The sequence below is a fragment of the Pundamilia nyererei genome, unplaced genomic scaffold (genome assembly GCF_000239375.1).
Source record: "Pundamilia nyererei isolate P.nyererei 1_Seehausen unplaced genomic scaffold, PunNye1.0 scaffold00210, whole genome shotgun sequence".
Taxonomy (NCBI): Eukaryota; Metazoa; Chordata; class Actinopteri; order Cichliformes; family Cichlidae; genus Pundamilia; species Pundamilia nyererei.
Window position 1 is genome coordinate 609,919 of NW_005187611.1, and position 21,107 is coordinate 631,025.

At 42.1% G+C, this 21,107-nt stretch overlaps 1 protein-coding gene across 1 annotated transcript in view; it reads right to left on the minus strand.

Annotated features, from left to right (window-relative positions):
* Positions 1-21,107, minus strand: part of plxnb3 (plexin B3) — a 92,587-nt gene that overhangs the window by 70,645 nt on the left and 835 nt on the right. The gene's annotated exons all lie outside the window — the stretch shown is intronic.

Sequence of the window (21,107 nt, forward strand, 5' to 3'; positions counted from 1 at the left end):
ACACACACACACACACACACACACACACACACACACACACACACACACACACACACACACACACACACACACACACACAGACTGTATAATCTTCAGTGTGAGGCAGTGACACCACATTATTTCAGTCTGTAATCTGAACACTGACAGCGGCCATTAAAAGGAACAGTCCAACATTTAAATGAAGAGTACAACGGCATGTAAAGTACGGGTGTAACGTATAAAAATCCAATATTTAAAATATAATTTTGAGCCCAACATTTAGAGGAACAGCACACATTAAGTGTAATATTTACCAGGACAGCCCTGCCAGGCTGTCCTGGTAAAGAGGGTCGATAGTGTGTGTCAGAAGGCAGTCAAGTAAGGAGGATCTGGCGGACCAATCCCTGACTGAATACCTGGAGACCTAGGACACGCTGGAGAGATTACATCTCTTGGCTGGCCTGGGAACACCTCGATGTTCTCCCGAGGAGGAGGTGGAGGAAAGGGAAGTCTGGGTTTGGGCTGCTGCCCCCACGACCCAATCCCAGGTAGGAAGGAAGGAAGGAAGGATGGATGGATTAAAAAAAAACTGGCATTCAATGCAACAGCCCATCTACCCAAGGTAGAGCATGAGGGCCCAAAGTTCCCCTAACACACTTTAAAGTACAGGAGACTTTCATCCATCACAGAAGACAGCAAAACTGCATCACAGCTAAAAAGTGAGACAAATATAGTCAGAGAAAAAACTTCTGAGACACTCAGAGGCTCAAACTACGTGATGTTAAAATAAATAGCAGCACAAGTCCTGAAAACGCTTCTGTAACATGGCAAACAGAACAATCCAAGGTTGACTAGAGAGTCAAACTGGGAATCAGCAGCTGTTAAATAACAAGAACCACATAGAAACAGATCAATGAATCAATACCTCCAAGTGGATGGATGAGTCAATCCAACCACTGAGATCAGTTTGTCTTTATTACAAGACAATTTTTGGATGGTTTTTTTTCTGAATATCAAAATCAAATAGTCTTAAAAAAATGGAGGATACTATAATCCGCACATGTGACATTTCCTTGAATGTATGATTTTGTGCTGTTTTAATAAAATATTGCCTCAGACGGACAGAATGATACAGACAGATGGACAGAAAGAGCCAAGAATAGAGGGGAAAAGGAAGGAAGAGCAGCACAAGGGGAGGAAATGGAAACACAGAGACAGTAAAAACAGCTCATTGTACCACAGAACAGGAACTTCCTCCTTCATTAAACACAGCAGGATACAGTCACAGTAAGCACACACACACACACAAAGTAACACAAACACACGGTGTGTATCCTGACAGTATCAGAGTGAAGCAGTGTCTCATTGGGACAAACTATCCTGTTAGTCACCGTCTCATGAAGCTCGCTCTGTCCCTCTAAATATACAATGTAACAACCGAGTGCATCATTACAGGCTGATCCAGGGTCAGCGAGGTCTTTCAAACAGTAACTGTGATAACAGACTCGTGGCGAATCAGCTCCAACCTTCAAACTCAAAGACTAATCACAGAGCTGAGACAATCGAGTCGTTGTTGGACGCCTTGACGTTTAGAGTAAAATCATTTCATGGTTTGTTATCGCTGCTTTAAATATAGCTTATAGTTCTAACATTTCCGCTGCCTCGCCCCAGTAACTTTACACAGCGATAAGACTGTAAACACCGCGTGCTGTCAATAAAGCTTTTCCAAAGAGCTCATTTTTTCGTCCTGTCATTTTGTTCCCCTTTGTTCACAGACTTTGTTTAAATAAAGGCTCCCTGTTGAAGCCTGACTGTTCATTAACACTGTTCACCCCGAGTCTTTCAATAAAGTTCATTTAAATTCACATCCTTTTGTTCAGGCGGTCTTTGTCTGCAGAGCTCATTTAAATAAAGAGACAGTGTCAAAGCCTGGAGTTTCAATAAAAACTATTCAGCGTGCTGCTGTGAAGATCCTGTTTTCAGTAAAGTTCACTTCATCAGTCCCGAATATGCTGGAACACCCAGCAGGCCGCGAGGTTCCTCGAGTCGTGTCCAGAGACGGTTTGACACACAGAGATGTTCAACGACAACAAAAACAGCTCTCTCTGTATAGCAGGCCCGATTAAAGCCCTGAGGGGCCCCGAACTCCCAGGGGGTCCCTGATTAAAATGCCAGGGGGCTACAGGGACCACCATTATTCAGTCGCCAGAAAACGTTTGCAAACCCTTTAAAATTACCGGAATTTTAAATGTGGTCTGATCTTCATTTAAGTTATAATCACAGACAAGCACAATCGGACTGTAAACTGTCAACAACAGATATTCTAAATTCAGTTACACGATGCAGTTTAATGACAAGAAAATAAATCTAACAGTTCTGACAGCTGTTTGTCTCCAAAGCTGCAGAGCTGCTGGATACGTAGAGATGTGGATCTTTTATAAGACGTGTTTCTGTAGAAATATTTAGTAAAACTTTTCATTTTTTTGCTTTAAGGACATTTCAGGGGTTTGAGGGGGCATTTTAAAATTCCATTATCCACAAAACTACCTGAACTAGGTCCTTGAAATGTTTTAGGGTAAATATCTGGTACCGTGTTTCGATGAATATGGACACTCTGGAGTGGATGATGGATGCTTGAATTCTGTAAAATATTTGGATGTCCGACCACAGACAGCAGATTTGGAGGCCTGTAGAAACCACAGGTTTGCAGCAAAGCGGCTGATGTTTTATTTACAGCTTCTCAGATTCGAAGCCCTCAATATTCTTTGGCCCAATCAGGTGAATGGTTTCACAGATATTACAGCTTGAATGTGAAGGGACTTCAGCGTGATATTCCCCGGACAGGACACCATGCACCAAATCCAAATGAACTTTTTTAGACAGAGTGAGTTTCTGTTATTATTTCTATTTGTGATCATGCTCTCTCTCAGTTTCATAATATCAGTTGTTGGAAATGTTTATATCTATGTATGGCAGCCAAATATTTCATATTTTCTAAAAATTTGCTTGTTTTTCCTCTTTCATGCCTGGTTTTCTTTCTTCAAACTTCTTTCTTTTTTGTTTTTCGTTTTTTTAAATATGATGACTTGAAATCCCTCCTAAAACATTTTTGAGACATTTTACATGCTTTATTATATTTTATTAAACTTTTTAAGTAACTTTACTTAAAGGTAATGTACTTTCTATTTTTACTTTATTTTGTTTTGTGTACTTCATTGAGTTCCTTTTGTGTGTGTATTTTTCCTTAATGAGCTATTTACCTTTGTTATAATGTGTGTGTGGGTTTTTTTTTTATTGTGTTGTACTGCTTTATTTATGCCATTTTGTTGTGGGTTATGTTTTGAAATTTTTTTTGGGGGGGGCATACTTATTAACAAAAGGAAAACCATTTTTTGGCTTATAAAAGTCCACAAAATAATAAAATGTACTAAAGTAAAATCATGTAGCAGGGGATGACAGGACTATTTATACACATGAGGGCTAATCAAGAAACAGCCACAAGCCACAGGTGAGGGTAGACATGAGACATATGAGACGAGGAAGATGGGAAACACCGGGGAAGACAGCTGCAACAAATCAGGATAAACGAGACAAGGAAAGTAAAACTCAATATGAAGCACGCAAGATATGATAAAAAAATAAAACAGGAACTAAAACACACACATACTGAGACCCAGACTGAAGTTTGATTTATACTTCTGCAGGTAATCTAAGCCTTAACTTACGACACAACCAGAAATCCCTCTTAACCATGAAAATTGTTCCAGCATATAATCACATTTCTCAGGAGGTGCACGTTGGGTTACGTGTGAGGTTATGATGTAGGTTTAAAAGGCGTTTCGGGTCATGTAAGCATAATTTCCCGCTGAAGTATAATTCACGACATGGGAAGCCACAGAAAAAGAAAAGAAACAGAGAAACCCAGAGGAGAGCAGTTAAATATCTAAATGATAAATGGACTGATACTTATATAGCGCTTCTTCTCACAGAGTACTCAAAGCGCTCTATACAACATGCCACATTCATCCATCCAAACACATCCATTCTCACCAGCACTTTCTCTAAACTGAGTGCTTTCTAACTACATTCACACTCCGATGGATGCATCAGAGAGCAACTTGGGGTTAGTATCTTGCCCAAGGATACTTGACATTGCAGACTGGAGGAGCCAGGGATCAAACCACCAACCTTCCAATCAGTAGGTGGCCTGCTCTACCTCCTGAGGTCTAAGGAGCTTGGAAAGAAAAGCGTCTTTTTCCAAGCTCCTTAGACTACGAAGACCTGGATGACTGAGAACCTTCACAGACATATCTATTCAATTCAATTCAATTCAATTTTATTTATATAGCACCAAATCACAACAAAAGTCGCCTCAAGGCGCTTCATAGATACAGAGAAAAACCCAACAATCATATGACCCCCTATGAGCAAGCACTTTGGTGACGGTGGGAAAGAAAAACTCCCTTTTAACAGGAAGAAACCTCCAGCAGAACCAGGCTCAGGGAGGGGCGGCCATCTGCTGCGACCGGTTGGGGTGAGAGAAGGAAGACAGGATAAAGACATGCTGTGGAAGAGTGACAGAGGTTAATAACAGATATGATTCAATGCAGAGAGGTCTGTTAATACATAGTGAGTGAGAAAGGTGACTGGAAAGGAAAAACTCAATGCATCATGGGAATCCCCCGGCAGCCTACGTCTATTGCAGCATAACTAAGGGAGGATTCAGGGTCTACGTCCTGAGCTACAGCCACCCCATGGCTTGCAGCCATACCACCCTGAGCACGCCCAATTTCGTCTGATCTCGGGAGCTAAGCACAGTTGGGCTTGGTAAATATTTATAAATATCTAAATATTATTGATGGTTTGATGAATCCCCATGAACATGTTGAATCTTTCCGTCCAATCGAGTCACAAAAAGGAAGTTCATGCGATGTATGAAGTATCAATCGCAGAATGCCCTTATCAGGTCCTGTGTTATATATATATATATATTATATCCTCTCTGAGTTTGATTTAAAACTTGTGTTATTATTGGGAGATATGTCACAACGCCCCTTTTGCGGGACACGTGGCTCGGGGGTCCAAGGTCAGCTATAACATCACTAATTTACTCTACATATAGTATTAATATCAAGAAAACATATGAAACAATGTGAAATACTCTTATATTTACACACTATGCACATACTATACCCAACAGAGGTAAGCAGAAGTTAAACACTGATCGAGACCGACTCCTTTTTCACACACGCGCAGACAAAAACTGACAATAAAGACAACAAAGAACCAAAGAGTGAACAATAATAAAGAATTCCAGCTCAAACCCCGGGAACACCCAGTTTTCATGACAGTGTGGGCATTTTTTTCTACATTTTAACACAAGTTTTGACCAGTTTTGACAGCCCCACGCTAAACTAATAGCGCAACAACAGCTACACTTTTATATCATTTGAACACATTGTGTCATCTGTGCAGTGCAGGCTGCAAAAAACAAGCAAGCCTCTGTGCTAACGGCTTCTTCAAAGGCTACTTGGAGTCAGGTGTTTTAAGTTAAGGAGTGAGTGAATTGTGCAACGCTGCTTTATTCAGAGGTGAGCCGGTCTATAAATAAAGGCATTCAAAGACTGCCTATTAGGAAAGACTGACTGGTATGAACTTTCACAGGGCGTCAGAGGAACCATTACAGAGATGCACACAGATATAAAAGACTACAAAAGCTTTTCTAAAGACCACAGTCCTCATCAGTCCACAACCAGACAAACCACTGACAAAAGGAAGAGATTCAGGACTGCTGCTACTCCTTCCTAAGAGTGAAAGTCCTACAAATACTACACAAAGAGCATAACAAGTCATTCTGAAAGAGATGAAAAGAGCTCAAGGTTAAGAGGAACACACCTGCAGAAATCTCCTCAGCTCGCTCGAATCTTTGTTCTTGCGTCTCTCTGGACGACATTTGTGAGGCTGGAGAGCGTCCTCGGACACACACACGCTGTTTTGTCACTGATGTTTGTGTCACAGCTCAAGTTTGCGTTGACTCTTACTGTATATGTATATCACAAATCAGACGGCTGGTTCTGGGTGACTGGTTCTTTGCTTACTGGTTCTGGCTTCACTTCAACATCAAAGAGAATATTTTATCACAGCCAATTATAAACACACACACACACACACGCTCGTGTTGGTATTCCTATCATTCTGAGGTCCCTCACTGCTCGCCGTCAGCCATACTCCTCATCACCATGGTAACCCCGACCGTCTCCATGGAAACTCGCCTGACTTTAACCACAGAGCGAGTTTCTTCCTGTCTGTGCAGGAATCCTGAAACTGAACCCTGCGTAATTCTGGTCCCGGTCCGGATCCTGGTCCTCACCCAAAGCCGCAAGTCTGAACTTTAAACTGGCTCCAGTGACATGAAGAGTGATGTGACTCCTCTCTCAGCTGTCAGGCTGCAGTCAACACCATGGACGTGTGAAAGCTGTCACAGGGAGGCAAGAGAGAGAGTGAAACATCCCAACAGGTTCGCTTTTAGGTGGAAGTGTGGCTGCCGTCCACTGGGACCCACTAAACGGGAGGAAACACTCCCATTAATGCTCAGTTTTATTCCAAACACCTCTGGACTGTCAGTGAGCTGATACCAGGGAGGCTGAAATGCTTATTACAACAGCAAATTCAGTCCTGCGAGTGATTCATATTGTAGCAGCTGTAACCGGATTTCTTTCATATAGTTTTTGCCTTAAGGCCTTCGTTGTGAAAGACTGAATTTTTTTTCACATGCTTATAAAACAGAAGTCTAGATTTTACAGTTTTTTGAAAAGTTCCCCTGAGCAGGAGCAGTTTGGGTGTAAAACAACTTCCTCGCTCAGACCTGATTGTGTCTGCTGCTTGCCAGGAAAAGCTCCTGCACTGGAGAATGTCACTGGCTCTTTTTCACTTTTGCTTCAGTTTCAGCAAATTAAGTTTCAGCTCTAATTTACTTTCTTTGTTTATTATAAAACATGTCGCAAAATGAAACCCGAGTGCTTCTGTAAGCGAGTCTTACTGCTCTGTAATCATGCTGAAAAGCCTCCAGCTGCTTATTTTTGGCAGTTATTTTGAAGTATTATAAATCATTTGTAATTTCAAGAGACACAGGGACATAAAAGCTGCATGAATACAATAATCAATTAAATCTGATACTTAAAAAGTTAGCTGACTTTGCCCCAATAAAAGCTTCATCCTCCACCTGCTCTGCTCATGAATAGTCGTTTATGGGGCTTCTTATCTTTTCATAAAGACAACGATGAGGTGAGGCATAACTGGCTGATTGTGGCTGCTGTTCATACTGGTGTGCCGTGAGTCTGTGGTGTTTATACAGCTGACCACGAGAAGCATCGAGAGCCAGTAACTGCAGTGTTTGTGCACCTCACTGCAAAACCAATGAGTGAATGAATGAATCTCACTCATCCAAAAAGAAAACTGCATCCACCCGAATGAAGCTGTGTTATGAGGATGTTATAATTCTTGGTGCTGGCAGTTTGTGTGCCAGGGCCAAATCTGTGCACAACAATTTTTTCTGTCTGTGCTGCTGAAAAGCAGTACCCACTCAAAACTGACTGGCAGAGTGCTGGAAAGCAGTCGAGGAAGGAACAGCTCTCCTTTCCTACTTCACTGTCAGCATAGACTGTATATAAAAGATGGGCGTACTCCTGTCATGCAAATTTTAAAAAGCTAAAAATGGCGTCAGTGCAGACACTTAGATTGAGGATTTGAGAACTGTACCATGCAAACCAGTGGGTGATGTCACCGTGGCTACACCCATCCTTTATAATAAGCAAAGCCTTTAATTGGCAGTGATGGTACATGTAATTGGTACATTGCTGCTACCTGCAACTCTGGAGACTGTGAGGTGAAAGCAAACCTGCTCACAACCTTTTCATATAGCACATTTTACAGGACACAAATAAACAAGTTTGTTAAGTAATATGTAAGTTTCCAAAGTGCTTGAGTAATTTTAATAACTGCATAACTTCAGGTATTTCACTGGAACGGAGACAAATTAATCGGCAAGTAATTTAAAGTACTGCATAAGTCATTTTAAGTAGTGTATATCTTTATGTATTTTACAGGAAAGAAGGAAAAATTACTCTGCAAGTAATTTCAAGTACTGCGTTTCTGGTAGTTTTGCAGAAAAATAGATAATCTTTCCCATCTTACACTGTGAATATCCTGTTTTTTTGTCTTGCTTTTTTCCATCTTTACTTATTGTTCATTATGCTGATGTGCAGAATAGATGTTTTGTTTCTCAACTATCCTGTATTTTTACCAATATAAATGTGCTGTTCTACTTTACCAGGTTACAAGAAAAAAATCACTAGCATCAACATTTGCATGTCTATGCCATCTTATAATGAACTTCTCCCCCCCATCACTTCATTGTTCAAACACAACTTTCAAAAGTAGTGTGCAGGACAGGTGTGCCGACCTTGCTGTAAAATACCTGGACCAGGTTAAGTCACTCCATAGTAAGGCCACACCCCAAACTGTACAGTGTATAAAATTTAATTTTGTAAGATGGGGAAATATTATTTGTTTTTCTGCAAAATTACCAGGAAATTATGTGGTTCTTACTTATGTAGTACCTAAAATTACTTAATATTTGTGTCACCTTTACTGTAAAACATCTGAAGTCTACACAATATTACTTACACCTTATTTAAAATTAGGTAATAATATAAATTTGGTTATGTAAAAACCTCCCTTGTTCGCCCTCATTCTAGTGTGTATACTTTTAATCTGTAGATAAATATAAATACATTGTCATTTCAAATAAAATACATGATATTATATAAGAATATGGGAGAATTAATTAATCAGAGGTCATATTGTAAATGGTTTATTAGACCATCTGCTATAAAAACAAGAAATCACTTTTTATGTCCTTATTTTGTTATTTATTTAAAAATTTACAAACTGAAATCATGTTTTTATGGCAAGATTTAACCGACACACCAGACGTCTCTGAAAAGTCAGAAATGAATCAATCAAAACAATCAACCACTAAAACTATTTTTTTCTGTTCAGGAATCCAAGTAAATAACTCTAATTTGGACTCCTAAACAACAAATTCACCATTTTCTTCTGCTTTTTAAGCAAATTTGAAAATCATTGCATATTAACGATATGCAACTTCTCAGCCAAGCTTGCTCGCGTCAGCTGGTAAGTTAGCATTAGCATTCCACCCTTAGATTTGGCCTGTTTTGCTCAGAGAAACCAGGGAACTACACATAAACAGCCTATGATGGAAACACTACAGGTGCATTTGTTGATAAGCTAAAGATCAGTTTGTCAGTGTAACTGCTGAGTGGCTGAACTTTCACAGCATAGAGGACACCTGAAACACTAACCAAAGGAATTTCCACAAACAGCTGAACACTGCAGCATGTCTGCAGCTCCACCACGTGCAGCAGAACCGTCAGTCAAAATGAAGATGCACTAAAGCAGATCTCTAACATATGGCACCTCACAGATGTTTTATGGAAATTTGCAGGTAAACAGCAAGAACGGTTTTTATTTTCTGTTGTTGCTGTTCATTTCTGTACAAAATGTCTAAATATAAACGGCGATGTTTACATGTGGTGATTGTTTAATTTGTCAATGTGCACGTCCTCCTGAACGCTCGCTGCTGAGAACAGAGTCGGCAAAGATTCGGCTCAAGTTTCCAGGAAATCAGCTGAAAATATGCGACTGTAAACTGAAGTGTTACAGTGAGAAGGCAGAAAGTGACTCCACCATCCTGTCTGTCTGACAGGCAGCGAGACAGCTGGTTAGCACTGTGTGTGTGTGTGTGTGTGTGTGTGTGTGTGTGTGTGTGTGTGTGTGCGCTCCACAGGGAGTGATTGAGAGAAACCAGCTTCTTTATGGATTATTAATATCACCTCCAGCTACACACACAGTTAGTGTGTGTGTGATTTCACACACACACACAAACGGGGGAGGATGGGAGGGTGGGTGGGGGAGGGTTGGGTGAGTTTGAGGAATAGGATGGGGGGGGGGGGGGCTCAGCAGTTGGTGTGATCAAGGACACTTCATTCACACTCCACTCTACGGTGCATGCGTGTGTGTGTATAATCAGTGTGGAGGCCCCACCCTAATCTGGGATCAACAATAGACCCCCAAACACCCACCCAGAACCCCCCTTTACTCGTCTTTGTGAGTTCTTGTTTGTTTCAACTCGTCCTCCGGTCACCCTCCAACCCCCAAACACCACAATGCACCCCGCCCTCCTCCGCCCTCCTCTTCCTCCGTCTTATCAGGTCTGTCAGTTCAGGTTCAAGCCGCCACAAAAAACATCAAACACACCTGCTACAGCAGACTGCACACGGCCCACTTATGAACCATCTCAGAATACTAAAGTCTGCCATGGTTCACTGCAGAAGTAACTATTTTTAATTTCTGGCTTATCCAAAGATTCTCTGCAGGATTAATCGATTGAGAACTTCAATAAAACATCAAAAACCGGTAAAAACATGAATCCGCGGGAACATCCTTCTATGTCTTTTACACATCTAAAACTTCTGCAGTTTTGCTCAGTAAGTCACTTAATAAGAACTTAATTAACTGAGTTATTTTACATTAGCAGGCTTTTGTCCAAATGTAGAACAAGCTGTAACCAAATTTCATGAAAATCTCAAAAACATGAATTAAAGCGTGTTTTCTTCCACCATCTTTGTGTGAATTTGACTTCATTGGTTCTCACAGCAGGTGGAGATTATCCTCAGTCTGTCCATTAAATGACTTCAGAAGCAGACTGCAGTCTAAGCCAGAGAATCTCTAATATAACCAGTAACTCGCACTCTCTCAGATTTCTTAGAGGGCACACATGAGATAATCCTGAAGGAAAAGCCGTGAAGTCCAGAAAATGAAGTGAAAAATCTTCATCATGTTTTTGATAAAAGAGTTGGACACAATAGTTCAGATTTTGATTGCAGTAAAATACCTTCAGGTGAGTTTTAGGGACGTCACAGCAAGGGAACATCGGTGCCCTCACAAGTTATCGCCCAAAATACTAGTTGGTTAAAGGAATCACTCATAAGTCAGCAGTGTAAAACACTAGTAAACCCTCATTAGGATGCATTCCCATACAGCTGTGCCTGTCTGTGCTGGTAAGCTATAAACACCCACAGTAGCAAGCTAAGATGACATTTGGATGAACAAGCTCTGCATTAAAAAATGAGTGATTTTATCTCCGCTGTGTCAGAGTAAACCGGCACGAAACCACAGGAATACCGTGACAGCTGACCACGTTCTGCAGTGGACTGCCTTGTTTATCAAAACTTTAACAGATATATTGTTAAAAATGCTCGCTCTGACTGTGCCAGCTGACAGACACCAACACCAATTTGTCTAGCAGCAGGTGAGTGCGTTTTCCCTGCAGGCCTTTACAGACACAGCACCAACATAAGGATGCTCTTCTTTAACTACACCTTGGTGTTAATACAGTCACACAGGAGAAGCTGTTCAGCACGCTCCGCTCCCTCATCAGCTGCCTCCAGACTCTCCAACTGGGCGAGTGCACATCCTCCACCCTGAGCGCTGGGATCCCTCCATGGTTGTGTGATGAGCCCCCACTTTCATGCACTCTTCACGCATGGCTGCTAGCCCAGCCACACTTCAAACCTATTGTTAGGTTTGTGGGTGATATGACAGCCTTCAGGCTCATCAGACTGCAATGAAGCTGCATTTACGGAGGAGAATCAGAACCTGAAAACACACAATGTTCAACAATAACCTGGTTCTGAAACACCACAAAGACCAAGGAGGTCTTTGAAGAGAACCCCCACCTTTGGGCTCCTGGGAATCCCCATTAAAGAGGACCTCTGCCTGTCTGACAGGATGTCTGCAGTGCTGGGGAAAGATGTGCCTTCATTAGAGCCTTACTGGGAGGGCCAATATATTGGTCCGTTTTAGCCATATATTGGCCTGTATATTTAATAAATGAAAATCTAAAACAGTAAAGAAGAGATGGGAGAAACTCCCATCGATGATATAAAATGATGACATCACACAGTTTGTTCAACAGAAGGCAACAGCACAACAACTAGTAGATCCAAGCAGTCCATGACTTAATGTGATCATTCATATTTTGTTTAGTCACATGACCAACTCGCTACCCTGGCGGGCCAAACATTACTCCATCATGAGGGCAGATAGTGGACAGTCGGAGTACTATTGGGTTTTTTTCACCTGTCTCAAGGCAAGATTACCTGGATCAGCGGTCCTCAACCTTTTTTGCGCTACAGACCGGTTTATGTCCGACAATATTTTCACAGACTGGCCTTTAAGGAGTCGCGGGTAAATACAACAAAATAAAACCAGTACAGTACCAAAAAAAAGAAGATTTATTCATAACACACGGGAAAAGAACCAGGGAAACCGAGTTAATGATAAAAACGATTTAAAAAATAACAATAAAATCCCTGAAAACCATAAATTTCACACCTGAGCCTCAACTATCGCAGCCCGGTACCAAACAACTCATGGACCGGTACCGGTCTGTGGCCCGGGGGTTGGGGACTGCTGACTTGGATCATCTATCCACACATCCATCAATCGAAAACTAAGATGTGAAGAGAAACTACACATTTTGGGGACTTGTTCCAAAACCAGTGGTTTTATTTAAATCTCTGAAAGTGGTGATGTGTCCCCCAGAGATTCAGCTCAGTGTCATCTACGTGTATCTTTGCTCACCTCACACCACTGCAAGGATGAAAGCTTTCAAAGTACAGACAGCTACATGCATTTTCTTTGTGGATGGGTAGGTAAGACGGCCGTGTGGGAGATGAAGAACACGAACTTGTGTGTGGTTACGACAAACATAAGTGCTACATAGCTAGCTTAAATGAACTACCACACTTGTGTTTTGCTGACTTGGACAGAGAAGTTCCAGTAGTATAAATTTGTCACATTAATGTCGCATCATAACAGTGAAGTCAACCGAGTATTCTTCCAGTGTCGGGTAAATCATTCCTACGGTTTAAATGAGCCACCACTGACAGCCGGGGCTGCTGTGGAGGGAGGTGTTGGTGCCATACTCCACAAACTCTGCCCTGCTGGCAGCTGTAAATAAACGCTGATTAGTGCACCCGACTGCACAGGAGCTATCTGGCAAGTTAAACTCGAAGACGTTCAAAGGATGGCTGGAGGGCAAAGGACTGCAGTGCTCCAGGTGGGCATGTCCCAGTGGCTCTGACATCATGTGAAAACTAAGGATAAAAAGATGATGTTAGGGAAATATTTGTGCTTTGTGTGTTGAAATGCAAAAAAGGTAACAAAAATTGGCCAATACATATTTTTACATGACCAAATATCAGTTCTGGTTCTTTCTGGTTTGAGTTCATATTCTTTGATTTGTTGTTGGTGGTGGTTTCGTTTCTCTTCATGGTTTTGTGCTCATGTTATAGTTTATAGTCTTTAGGCTTCTGTCTATGTGTCTCCCTGTGTTTCATGTTTTTGTGTCTCCTTGTCTCAGTGTCAAGTCCGTGTCTTTGTGTTTGTCTCATGTTTCCTGTTTTACTTTGACAGTCTCACGTCCTGTGTTAGTGTATTCCCCGTCTCGTTATGTTTGATCTCTCCCAGCTGGGTTTCTACCTCCCTCGTTAGTCCCTCGTGTGTTTTCCTCTGCCCGTTGTCTCGGCATCCCCACGTCCTGAGTGTTTCCTGCGTGGTCCTCATCATCCACGCTCCTAGTTTCTAGCTCTCCAGTTTATAGTTTCCCAGCATCTCAGTTCCTCATTTCAGTTGTTGGTTTCTGTATTGAGTAATTTTGCTACATTGCAATAAAGCTGCCTCTTTTACTTTAATTCAGTTCAATTTCAATTTTATGTATACAGCGCCAAATCACAACAACAGTCGCCTCAAGGCGCTTTATACTGTAAGGTAGACCCTGCAATAATACATACAGAGAAAAACCCAACAATCATATGACCCCCTATGAGCAGCACTTTGGTGACAGTGGGAAGGAAAAACTCCCTTTTAACAGGAAGAAACCTCCAGCAGGACCAGGCTCAGGGAGGGGCGGGGCCATCTGCTGAGGAAGACGGGATAGAAGACAAGCAGTGGAACAAAGCCAGAGATTAATAACACGTGTGATTCAGCAGAGAGGTCTATTAACACATGCTGAGTGACAAAGGTGACTGAAGAAGACTCAGTGCATCACAGAATCAGCCTTTGTGTTCGTGAGTCCTGCATTTGGGTCCTTATCCTAAACATTCTGTATCAGTTGGCCTGTAATCAGTTACATTTGAATAGATATTGTGATAGTTTACAAAGAGTCATTTAAATGATGTTTACTGTTTGACCCAGCAGCATTATAGATGTCAACCAATGATTCTGGCTGGCTTTATCCACCCAGGTTTCAAAGCAAAGTCCATCCAGAAACGAGGTGATGTCATGGGGTTTGTGTCCATCTTTTATATACAGTGTTTGGACAATAGAAAAAATAAAAACGCACTGAGTGACAGCTTCTTCTAAACGCTGTGGCTTTGCTGATCTCAAGCTTCCCCTGTGCTGATGTCACACCCGGGTACCCCACCACCACCACTTAGTACCTGTCACACTGCACCTGTAGTACAGTGACTCTGGCTCATGCTCTGAGGTTGTGTCTATTTACAGAATATCAGTCCGCTCTGATTCGATTTACTGGTTCAATCTGATTAATCCTCAGTGTAAAAGTTGAGGCTCTGAATTCAGCTCTGCAGCTGCTGGAGTCCTCGCTGATTGACCGGCAGTCCCTGGAGGGAAAAACGAAGCACCTCCATTCAGCCGCTGGGGGAGTGTGAAATGCATTCTGGGATAGCTGGCTGCCACGGTGTCCAAAGAAAACACGGGGAGTGAGACAACTTCCGCCAAGAAAACTCGTACTCTTGAAGTGAAGCTGCTCAGAAGAATGCAACCAAAACAAAAGAAAAACATTGATGGAACCTGGATCAGGAGAAACACACACGCACGCACACGCAGACACACAACCTCCTGAGGATTGGTGTGTGCGTCATTGTGGTTCAAATCAGTAGCAGCCAGCCGCTGGCTGAGAGTCCCTGAGGAATCAAACCAGCAACTCTTTCATCTGCAGGAACACATGAAACACACACACAAGATCCTCTGATGTTCTGCAGCCAGTGGTTGTCCTACAGGATTAATAACATTAAAGGGTCAGTTCACCCAAACCAGCAGTGCCGTTTTCTGCTCAGAGGGTCTGATTCTGGTTCCAGGTGGATTCTGGGGTCCGTTTGGGGGAATTTATGTTTGGAGATTTGATTTTATTAAGAATTCAGAAACATAAATTGATAAAACATAAAGTCAGATTTTCTCTGTATTTCTTGTTTTTATGAGTCAAACTATGTTCTAATCAGATTTTATGTGTGAAAAGCAGCAAACATCATTCGGGCCACAGATCGATTAAACGTTCGGTGCATAAAACATCAGAGAACAGCTCGGCTCAGTTTCACAGAGCAGCGTGTGACGTCAGCAAAAGTCCAAACCATGAAAACACTTCGCTTCACGTCAGCATGTTTAAGAAGTTCTCGATTCAAACACGTAAACAGTCATTCTCCTTTGATCAGCTGATCAATCTACGGCCTGATACGTGCGGCTCTGCTGGTTCGTCTCGGGGTCTTTGCTGGAAAATATGGCTCTGAAGGAGACTCCTCTTTTTAATATTCTGAGCGCTGAAGCTAATCTCCGGTTATTTCACTGTTGCTGTTTCTGTTGCTGATGTTTGTTCAAGATAAGCGCTAATAAAGAGCTTCAGGTGACAAAACTGAGAAGAACTGAAAACCATGCCAAGAGCAGCTACAGCAGTCATTACTCTGCTGCTCATCCACACAAATGCTCACAGTTTACTTTATATTTTAACTTTTACGACTACAGCGTTATAAATAAAGTCGATAAAGAAGTAAGGAGGTCTGAGTGAAGATCACGAGGAGCTGCTGCAGACAGCACGGAGGAGGGCGGTTTGAGAAACGAGCGGGACGACTTTCAGTTGGTTCGCGAAGCTCCTCGCTCGGAGGAAACAAATGAAACCTGGAGACTTTTAGACACTTAGACAAGCAGAGATACAGCGAGCGGTGATCGGGGGAAGCTTTCTGTGGGAAGATGCGGCTCACTGGTAGCTGTGCTAAGCAAGATTACAGCTGACACAGCAGCGAGCGTGCAGGCGAGTCGCCACTCAGGAGACTCTTGAGTAGAAATTCATGGGAAAACTGCCCAACGCCAGTGATGGAGTGATGGCAGTTGCCCCGCCGCCTCTCAAAAACCCAATCTGCTTTACAACATATTAGCCAATCATGACGGGGCACACAGCCGGCACACAGCTTGATGACTGTTTCAGCTGTGTGCTGGTGAGTACAGCTGCTCCTTATCAGAGCAAAGATATAGCCCAGTGTATGTTCTCACTCTTTCTGGTTCACTGCACCCATAATGTGTCAGAGAAGTGTCACCGACAAACACACCAAACTTTTCTACCTATTTTTAAACCAGACTTAACTGATCTGAAGTGATCGCGTTCCCAAACATCATCCAGATCTGGAGACCAGCCTCACTCACTGAACCTTCTGCAGATATTAGATCTTAAATTAATTCCAATTATCTTTAAAAGAACCTGCAGACACATAACAGCACCTGTGCAGGCGTGTGTGCATACATGGAACATGTGATAACAATTCCCAGGAGCACACACACACACCCAGTGTGTACAGTGGAGTAAAACAGATGGTCACACAGATTGTATTAGAAACTGACAGCTAATCAGACACACAAACAGTGAAGCGCACACACTGTTGCTGTTTCCGTCACGTCACACTGACTTCAGCTCAGCTCCTCGAGACTGACAGCAAAGCGGGCGAACACTTTTAGTATTTACGAAACAAATTTCAACTCAAATGTATTTTCTTTATTTTGTCTTTTTTGTGTTTCTCGTGTTTCCCAAACTGTCATTTATCTTTAGGACACAGAGTTATATAAATCATTACAAAAGTCTTTATCACATTATCTGCAGGGCTGAAGATAATAATTCCCCTCCTGAGGGGAAGGAGTTGTCAGCGGGGCCCCCGTTGGCCCCCTTCGCACATGTCAGTAGGATTATTTCCCCAGAAACCAGCGAGCAGTCCACACCTGACCCGATTACTCGATTAGCAGATGGACGGGAAATTATCTGGAAGCAGTTTTATTACTGATAAGTATTGTGAGTCATTTCTAAACACAAAAGAAGAAAGAGAAAAAAACGTGCTCCGTCGCTCTCATTGAGATGTCACTTGACGTTTTCTGAACAATCAGTAGATTATGAGAGAAAAATAGAACCTGCTTGGATGTCTTCTGCCTCCACATGGCTTCAGTCAAACTTATCTTAATGTAATAATTGTAATTAGGATGACTGAACATGATTATTCACTAACTTAAACATTGTGCAGTTACTAAACTTTCTGAAATGTTTCCTTTTATGTTGGATCTCCTCAACTCATTGAACTTTAATTTTATATTAATAAGTGAAAATAAGGAGGTGAGTGTGAGGGAGGACATCCAGCTGTTTGAGCTCGGTCACGACTCACATCTTTGGGACTATAAAGTATCACATGACCCAGTAAAAGATTGTGAGAGACAAAGGCAGCTGCAGGAGCGCCTGATGATCTTTCCACAGGCTCATTGAGAAAATGTCACTTCCTCTTGTGAGTCAGTGTGGGCTTTTATTTATAGAGGGGGTGGAATGCAATTTAAAGCAAACATAAAATACTATGAGAGTAAAATTTTAACCCCGATTATCTTGTTGTTACTTTATAAACCTTTATAAACTGAGTTCAGATGTTAGAAGCAGATCCTCCCTCAGAGTCTCTCCACAGCACTCGGAGCACAGGGCGGGGGGTGGAGAACCAGAACATTTAACAATCCTCTTCCCCTGTATTAGGATTCCCCCCCCCCCCCCCCATCTCCACCGTCTCCAACTTGTTTCCTAAATATGATGACTAATATTAGTTTACATATTCGCCTAACAAGCAAAAGATCCCCAGTTCGAAAAAACAAAACTCTTTCGGTTGTGTTAGGGAGGGCATCCGGTGTAAAAACTGCCAAATCAGACACGCTGTGAATAAGGGAGCAGCCGAAAGAAGCTTCCTCGTTAACATTTATTTATTCTGATCTTTCTCTCACATCATCGTGAACACTTTTTCTATCTGTTATTTATGCCTTCACACCTCCACAAACACATTCAGTGCAGTAGTAAAGTACATTGTACAACCACAGCATACAGAAATATAGAAATGACACATTAACACCAGCAACCACAGTGGTCTTCACAGTGATCACACACAGGACTAAAATAATCACATATTTCTCACATCTGTGAAGTGATGTTGTCACTGATTCTGCAGATTCTGCCCCGTTTAAAAAGACCTCACTCCTTTTGTATTTGCTGATTAATCAATTAGCTGATCAGATCAGCTCATCTGCTAACACTGCATCAAATCCTCTGCAGCAGGAAACGAGGAAACACGATGGTGACTTTCAGGAAGCTAGAGCACTCTGTGCTGGTGTTACTGGTGCGAGCCCAGTTGGACTAAAACTGCAGATTAAAGCACATTAACCCTGTGTGTGTGTGTGTGTGTGTGTGTGTGTGTGTGTGTGGATTAGACAGTAATCTGACTCTGAAGCTGGACTCAGACTAAACCCTTCAGATTAGTCAAATGGGCATTTCGGTTAAGTAATCTTCATCTCACTGATGATGAGGAGGAAAAGGAGGATGAGGAGGAGGAGCATGATGTCACTGCCTCAAGCCGATCACATGCCAGGGTGGTCAGTGGGTGAGCTTCATTCGGGTTTCTGGGTTAAATCGGGTAAAGGAGTCTTCAGGTTGTCTCTCTAAACCAGAGTCCATTCAGAAAATCTACAATGTAACTGTTTTATCAGTGCGGCCCTGAACTGTGACTGTCAGGCTGCTGCAGGAATCTAATGATTGCACAAAGAAACAAAGTCATGCATTAGAGCTGCTCCTCACTGCCAGCAGTGAAACCTTCATTTTGTTTTCAATAAACTTTGACCACACCGCCTCTATTTTAAATCTGTTAATTGATTTTCATCAGTTTCCATTTGTTCCATCTACGTGTGAATCACCTTTACTGTGAATTATCAAGGTTATTAAACATTAGTTATGATATTTTTTCATTTGGACAGTTTTTATGTATTTGATGCATTTTGTTGTTCTATTATAATCTTATTGTCTTACTTATGCAGCATGTGGGCAGCTCCTGTTCTTTTCAATAAAAAGGAGCTGGAGGAATAACACGGCTTTACTTGTGAGTTAAACTGAAATAATTTAATCGATAATCAAAATTCATGTTTGGATTTATTTCAAAGTCTCTGTGATTTTTTTTTCTGTTTGTCTCTAAAAGAACGAGGTTTTGTATAAAAGAAACCTGGAGTGCGTACAGTCAGAAATCCAAACACAAAATCATTTCAACCAGAATTATAAGAAAGACGTGGTGTTCAAACGAAAAGCAGCACAGATGGAGGTACGAGTAAATCTTCTGAGAGGAAAAAGAAGGTTTTTAAAACTTAATGTTGAGGAAAACCTTTTAGGCAGATTCTTTCATATTTCACCTGCAGCTTTCATGTCCTGGTGACCATTAAAACTGGCAGCTGTCATCAGAGGATGGGTACACTGAGGTCAGAAAGGTGTGGACATGCTCAGTAAAAATATTAAGGCAGGCTGTGATGGTTAAAAGACGCTCAGTTGGTACTAAGGTGCACAAAGTGTGCAAAGAAAATATGCTCCACACCATTTCACCAGCAGCAGCCTGAACTGGTCACAAAGCAGGATGGATTCATGCTGTTTAAAGTCTGTCCCTATCATGTGAATGATGCAGCAGAAATCGAGACTGACCAGACAATGTCTTTCCAGTCTTCTCCCGCCCAGTTTCGGTGAGCCCGCGGGAGCTGCAGCCTCAGTTTTCTGTCGACCGAGTGCGGTCTTCTGCTGCTGTAACCCTGCTTCAAGGTTCAACGTGTTGGCCGTTCAGAGATGCTCTTCTGCATACCTTGGCAGCAATGGGTGGTTATTTAAGTAAATGTTGCTTTCTTATCGCCTCAAAGCAGCTTGTCAACACATCATTTTAACCCAGAGAGCTGCAGCTCACAGGGTATTTTCCCTTTTACAGACCATTCTCTGTAAACCCTGGAGATGCATGTTTGGGAAAATCCTAGCAGATGATCATTTTCTGAAATACTCGGACAGACCCTCTGGCACCAACAACCATCACTGTTCTTCCTCATTCTGATGAGTAGGTCAGCTTGACCATGTCTACATGCCTAAATGCAATGAGCTGCTGCCATGTGGTTGCCTCATTAGATATCTGTGCTAACAAGCAGTTGAACAGGTGTACCTAATAAAGTGACTGATGAGCTTAAGTGACTGCAAGATGTCTGGAAGAGGAGTGGGTAAACTGAAGCAAGTTAGCTGAGCACTGGAATCCAGATTTAAACACAGTTTCTTTCTGTCTTTAGAAGCATGAACTTTAAGTATCTGAACAAACCATTTTCCCCAGTGTTCCATGTATTTTGTTCAGTAATTCAAACCTTCATGCAGAACATCAAGAGTTTGAACAAAAAAAAAGGTTCAGCTGTTCCTAAACATCACAAAATAATAAATTTTTCGCACTTTTTCAGCAAACCACAGACTCAGACCGATAATCTCTTTCAGCACCATCAACCAGATTGTCACTGCAAACTAAACCAGAGCGCCACTTCTGCCTCTGGAAGGAGTCCCAACAACTTTACTATTCTATAGGCTACATTCAGCAGGAGCCAACATGCTGCAACCACAGACAGGAAGTCTGATACACCAACAAAGCAGCAGTTAAAGCCTGAGCAGGATCTGTGGAAGGGTAACACGGTGCAACTTTAAAAACTGAATCAGGACCAGCAGATCTGCATCAGCCTGGAGTCATGTGGTATCCAGGAGCTTAAGGGGCCCCGAGGGCCCAAACAGAAAATATCAGCGGCCCTGCCCAGTTTCCCTAGAAATACTGACCACATTAATTTAAACTGGAACAAAGAGCAGGTCCAGCAACTTTCTGTGTGTTTGTGTAGGAGGAGGAGAGGGGGAGGAG